This window comes from Syngnathus acus, chromosome 11 (genome assembly GCF_901709675.1).
Source record: "Syngnathus acus chromosome 11, fSynAcu1.2, whole genome shotgun sequence".
In the NCBI taxonomy this organism is placed as follows: Eukaryota; Metazoa; Chordata; class Actinopteri; order Syngnathiformes; family Syngnathidae; genus Syngnathus; species Syngnathus acus.
This window is the reverse complement of record NC_051096.1, coordinates 1,141,555-1,147,554: the sequence shown is the minus strand read 5'-3', so window position 1 is coordinate 1,147,554 and position 6,000 is coordinate 1,141,555. Positions and strand designations below refer to the sequence as shown.

The following is a 6,000-nucleotide window of genomic DNA, read 5'->3' as shown; positions in this document are numbered from 1 at the left end:
ACATGCAGAAATTGGGCAAACTGACTCAAGCGGGACTTGAGGCAGTGCACGAACAGCTAGCCACGCCTTCCCTAATGTCAATACAGAACCGCAATGCTCTTGTTATATTGTTGTCTGAGAAAGGAAGGGTCTGCGCAATGTTCAGAGAACAATGCTGCACCTTCATCCAGAACGACACCGCCCCTGATGGGAGCCTGACGAAGGCGATTGCAAGCTTGCAATCCCTCAACATGAGGATGAAAGAGCACTACAAGTGGATGACTGCTTTTGGGAAGTATAAAGCCCTTGTGTCCTCAATTACTGCTATACTCACCTTGTGTGGATGTTGTTGTATTGCATGTCTGCGTGCTCTGTTTAATTGTCTCACCACTACGGCGATATCGCCCATGGAAGACAAGATGGCCCGGGTATGCCTAATGTCTGAACGCCAGCATGTTGATGATAACGATGATGATGATGCAATTTTTGCACTTGAGTTTACAGACTTTTTCCCAGATCTGTGTGTTTCCGAATGATAATGTCGCAACATTTATCCTTTTTAGTGTAAACTTATTTGTGCTCATACTTGTGATCCGACAACTGAAAATCGAGAAAAGTGGTTGTTTTTGGTGATGTAAAAATTTAGCAAATATGTGATAAACAGGAGGGAAATGTTGGAATAATTTAAGTGAAGCCTTGGCCTGCCAGACCTGGAGGCCTTGTCTTTACGAGTTTATGACTTTCCTTTTATCTAGATTCTTCCTCTTTAGTGACAGGGATGTCTTTTGATCCCTGTCAGCCATATGTATCCTTCCTGTCCTTATGTTGTGTGTGTGTTTTTGTTCCTGTAAGAGGCCTTCACTAACAATGAGCAGAGCTTATTTGCATAGGCGAAATGTTCTTATTTGGTTCAAAGAAACTTCCTTCCTTTTAGTTAACTGTAGGTTTGGTTCATAGATTGTTGTTGATCAGAACTGTTTTTCTTTGTTAAGTGTTATATACAGTTTGAAGTAGTTGCATACAAGTTATCCCATATTTACTCAATGTTTGTTTAAGGAACTGCAAACCAGTTACCTCACATTTACTTAATGTTTGTTGAGTGTTTAGGACAAGTTACTCATTATTATTGTGTGTTAATTTACCAAGTAGATAAAGTTGGCAAAGGTTTAGTTGCATTGTTCCACAGGAAAGCGGCAATTCAAGTTATCTGATCACACTCGAGGACGAGTCAGCCAACCATGGGAGAAGAACAGCTGGTTGAGGAAAGAGGACAAATTCTGCGGGGGTCACGGGCCGACAATGAAGTGCTAATTCACACCACACTACATTCCTTAGCTAATCAGCGTTGCTACAGACACAATCTCCCCTCCCTTTAGTGTAGCAACGCCTCTGTAACCACGGCAACCAAAACATTAAAAAGAGGAGCACGTGAAGTAAGGACTCAGAATTGATGGAGATTGTAACTGAGTTTCCTTCCTCTATCGTTCTCCTCGCGAGTAAACCTGTTCTGGTTGTCTTCTCCTCTTAGACTTAGACTTAGACAAACTTTATTGTCATTTTGTCAACACTAGGTGTACACAAAACGAAATTTCGTTGCATACGGCTTTCAACAATGTAGTGGTATTTCGGCTGGTTAAAAAGTGACATTCTATATAAAAATATGAAATAAGATAATTATAAAGTACAAAGTGCAGCAGTGATAAAGTATGTAAACAGTGCAGGAGACAAAAGCAGTATTTACAAGTGTGCAGAGGAATGCTACGTTTGAATGTTCAACAGTCTGACGACAGCAGGGAAAAAACTATTGCAGAACCTGGTGGACCTGCAGCGGATGCTGCGAAACCTCTTCCCAGAGGGCAGCAGGGAGAACAGTCCATGGTGGGGGTGTGATGGGTCACTGATAATATTACGGGCTCGGGACACGCAGCGCTGGGATGACAAGTCCTGAATGGAGGGAAGAGGAGCCCCGATGATCCTCTCTGCTGTCCTCACCACTCTCCTCAGGTTCTTCCAATCGGAGGCGCTGCAACCTCCACACCACACCGAGAGACAGCTTGTCAGAATGCTCTCTATGGTGCTTCGGTAGAACGTCCTCATGATGGGTGGCGGCAGGTGGGCTCTCCTCATCCTCCGCAGGAAGTACAAGCGCTTCTGTGCCCTCTTGACCAGTGTTGTGGTGTTCACAGTCCAGGTGAGGTCGTCTGTGATGTGGACTCCCAGGAATTTAGTGCTGCTGACCACCTCCACAGCTGAGCTGTTGATGATCAGTGGAGCGTGGTGAGGCTGGTTCTTCCTGAAGTCGACGATGATCTCCTTCGTCTTCTCCACATTCAGGATCAGGCTATTTTCTCTGCACCAGCCCACCAACTGCTCCACCTCCTCTCTGTAGTCCAGGTCGTTGTTGTCCCTGATGAGGCCCACCACCGTTGTGTCGTCTGCAAACTTCACGATGTGATTGGTGGTGAACCTGGGGGCGCAGTCGTGTGTCATCAGGGTGAACAGCAGGGGGCTCAGGACGCAGCCCTGAGGGGAGCCTGTGCTGAGGGTGATGACATCTGAGGTGTTCTGTCCGACCCGGACTGACTGAGGTCTGTTGGTGAGGAAGTCTAGCAGCCAGTTTCGAAGGGGGGTGCTGAAGCCCAGGTGTTCCAGTTTTTCCACCAGATGTTGTGGAATGATGGTGTTAAACGCTGAGCTGAAGTCCAGGAACAGCAACCGCACGTGGGTGTTTCTCTCCTCCAGGTGAGCCAGGCTCAGGTGAAGAACGGAGGAGATGGCATCCTCAGTAGAGCGGTTCTGCCGGTAGGCAAACTGGAACGGATCGAATGTTGGGGGGAGTCTGGAGACTATGTGTTCTTTGAGCAGCCTTTCGAAGCACTTCATCATGATGGGAGTCAGTGCCACAGGTCTGTAGTCATTCAATGAGGTGATTTGAGGTTTTCTTCGGCACCGGAATGATGGAGGCAGCCTTGAAGCATACTGGCACTTTGGCTTGGTCCAGCGAGATGTTAAAAATGTCTGTGATGACACCAGCCAGCTGGCCTGCACATTCCTTGAACACCCGCCCAGGTATGTTGTCGGGGCCTGGGGCCTTACGTGGGTTGACTCTTCTCAGAGTCTTCCACACGTCAGCTGAGTCAAGGCAGAGGGCCTCCTCTTCCTGGTGGGGAACAGTTTTAACTGCAGGAGTGCTGTTTAGTGCCTCAAAACGCCCAAAGAAGTTATTTAGACCATTTAGGAAGTCAGCATCAACCTCACCCACCGGGGGGGAGGGTAAGTTGTAGTCCGTGATCGCCCGTATGCCTTGCCACATACTCCTGGTGTTATTGGCGTCGTGGAAAAAATCCTGAATTTTTCGACTGTGGCTTCGCTTCGCTAGCCTGATGGCACGGTTCAAGTTGGCTCTCGCTGTCCTCAGTGCCTCCTTGTCGCCAGACTTGAAGGCTGAGTTCCGTGCTCGTAGCGTATGATGTACCTCCTCAGTCATCCAGGGTCGTTGGTTGGCTCGGGTGATGATGCTCTTAGTGGTCCTGACGTCCTCGGAGCATTTGTTGATGTAGGCTGACACAGTCATGGCGTACTCATCAATGTCGATCTGATTGTCATATGTTGCTGCTGATTTGAACATGTCCCAGTCAGAGCACTCAAAGCAGTCCTGGAGTGCCTCCATGGCCCCCTCAGACCACACCCTCACCTGCTTCACTGTGGGTTTTGCTCTGATCAGCAGGGGCCTGTATGCAGGGATTAGCATAACAGATAGGTGGTCTGAAGAGCCGAGGTGGGGGCGGGGGGCTGCTCTGAATGCATCCTTTATATTGGTGTAAACCAAGTCCAGAGTGTTCTCTCCCCGAGTTGGAAAATCCACGTGTTGGTAAAAATGAGTGAGAATAGTCTTCATGTTTGCCTGGTTGAAGTCCCCAGCAATGATGAAAACACCCTCTGTGTGCGTGGACTGCAGCTCACTGATTGTCCGATAGAGAACACTCATGGCCTCTTTAGTATTAGCGCTAGGAGGCACATACACAGCCGTGATGCTAACAACAGTAAACTCTCTGGGCAGGTAGAAGGGTCTGCAGTTAACAGTCAAAAGCTCGATGTCCGAAGAGCAGAAGCTGGCGACAGATCTAGCATTTTTGCACCAGTTGTTGTTGATGTAGACACACAGCCCACCTCCTCGGGATTTACCGCTTAGCTCGCTGTTTCTGTCGGCGCGGAATGTAGCGAGCCCCTCCAGGCTAACGGCGTTGTCCGGTATTGATGAGTTCAGCCACGTCTCCGTCAGGATGAGAGCGCAGCAGTTTCTAGCCTCCCTCTTTGAAGAGAGTTCCAGTTGTAGATGGTCCATTCTATTATCCAGTGAGCGGACGTTGGAGAGGAAGATGGATGGAAGCGGCGGTTTGTAGGGGTTAGCTTTAAGCTTAGCCGTTAGCCCACCTCGACAGCCGCGCTTTCGCCGCCGGTCACACCGCCTACGCTTACTCCTCCTCCGGCGTGTGCTGCCCGGCGAGCCCGCTGCATCGTGAGCTTCTGGGGCTAGCGCCCTAAGCACTCCGAGGCTACGTAAACAGACTAGGGTAGTTGTGGCTACGAGTCCGAAAACACTTGATGACCGTACCTCCAGCAGGCGCTGGCGATCATACACTAATCTACTGGATGGATAAACTAAACTTTGTGTTGTTTGTAGTGTCCTAGGCGACATATTTTGTGAAAATACTCGTCGGTTGTTGAGACCCGTAGCGGCCGCGGCCAACTGGGGCGCCGCCATCTTGGAATAAAAAAAGCTGGAATTCCTTCCAGCGTGTGGTTTAATGTCTGATGGTACTTAGACCTGACATTTAACAATTCGGAAATCCCACAGAATTGCTTGTCCACCCCAGCCAGATCGCCGCTCCAGCACCAGCTGTTCCCGTCTTCCCCCTCCCACAATAAAGTCTCTGTCGCTACGCACTTGGCTGTACTGTCTGATCCCTTACACCGCCATGGTTTCCGGAGTGTGAAAGTCAAGGCAATGAATGACGTGTCATAAATGCAAGTTCCATATTGAAGATTGCAATTACAACATACACTTTTTGCATATGCGCAACAGTAGCTAAGCATACATAAGTACATTCAAATCACCAATAACAGATACATTTCCAAAGATAACGCAAGGCAGTTGTGATTACCGTTTTTTTTCCATGTATAATGCGCCCCCATGTATAATACGCACCCTAAAAATGGCATGTCAATGCTGGAAAAAAGCCTGTACCCATGTATAATACGCACCCAAATTTTGACTTTTTTTTTTTTTTTTTTTTTAAAGTCCCAATGATCGTCACACACGCATCTGGGTGTGGTGAAATTTGTCCTCTGCATTTGACCCATCCCCGTGTGATTTTGATCCATCCCCTGGGGGAGAGGGGAGCAGTGAGCAGCAGCGGCGCCGCGCTCGGGAATCATTTGGTGATCTAACCCCCCAATTCCAACCCTTAATGCTGAGTGCCAAGCAGGGAGGCAATGGGTCCCATTTTTATAGTCTTTGGTATGGTCTTAACTAGGCTGGATGTATTTTTTTTGTTGGCGTTGATTTCTCCGACTGCCCATAAAGGCACCACCGCGATCAGTTAGGTTAAAATGAAAAGAGAGGAAAGTGACGTGCGGACATGTGAAAAAGGCGGCTCTGTATGGGAGAGAAGTTGAAGAGGAATAAAAACACCCTTGGAAACCAAAACTTGCCCCTCGTCGTGACTCGGAGCCGCAACAAATGCTTCGGATTTGTGTAGGGTACATTGTGACAGCAAACGAGCAGGTGATCGAGCAAGCGTCTGATACGAGAGCATTGCGTTCGTATGGAGCGTGTTTGAAGTGAACAGCAGAGACGAAAGGAACAAGGCAAAGTGTTGTAAAATAAAATATTACCTGTAATACGTATTTTGTTATTTGCTGATTGTATGTATTAAACTATCACATTCATTGTCAGTCAAGAAGAGAAGAGGACTATTCGCATCGGATCCATAGTGCGCATGCGCAGTGATACTGCCT

The 6,000-nt window shown here is 48.1% G+C and overlaps 1 long non-coding RNA gene across 1 annotated transcript in view; it reads left to right on the top strand.

The window, feature by feature from the left end:
• Nucleotides 1-303: 303 nt before the first annotated feature.
• Nucleotides 304-6,000, top strand: part of LOC119130476 — a 58,332-nt gene continuing 52,635 nt past the window's right edge. The window contains exon 1 of the long non-coding RNA XR_005099436.1: nucleotides 304-652. This is a non-coding gene — a long non-coding RNA (uncharacterized LOC119130476). The remainder of the gene's footprint in view (nucleotides 653-6,000) is intronic.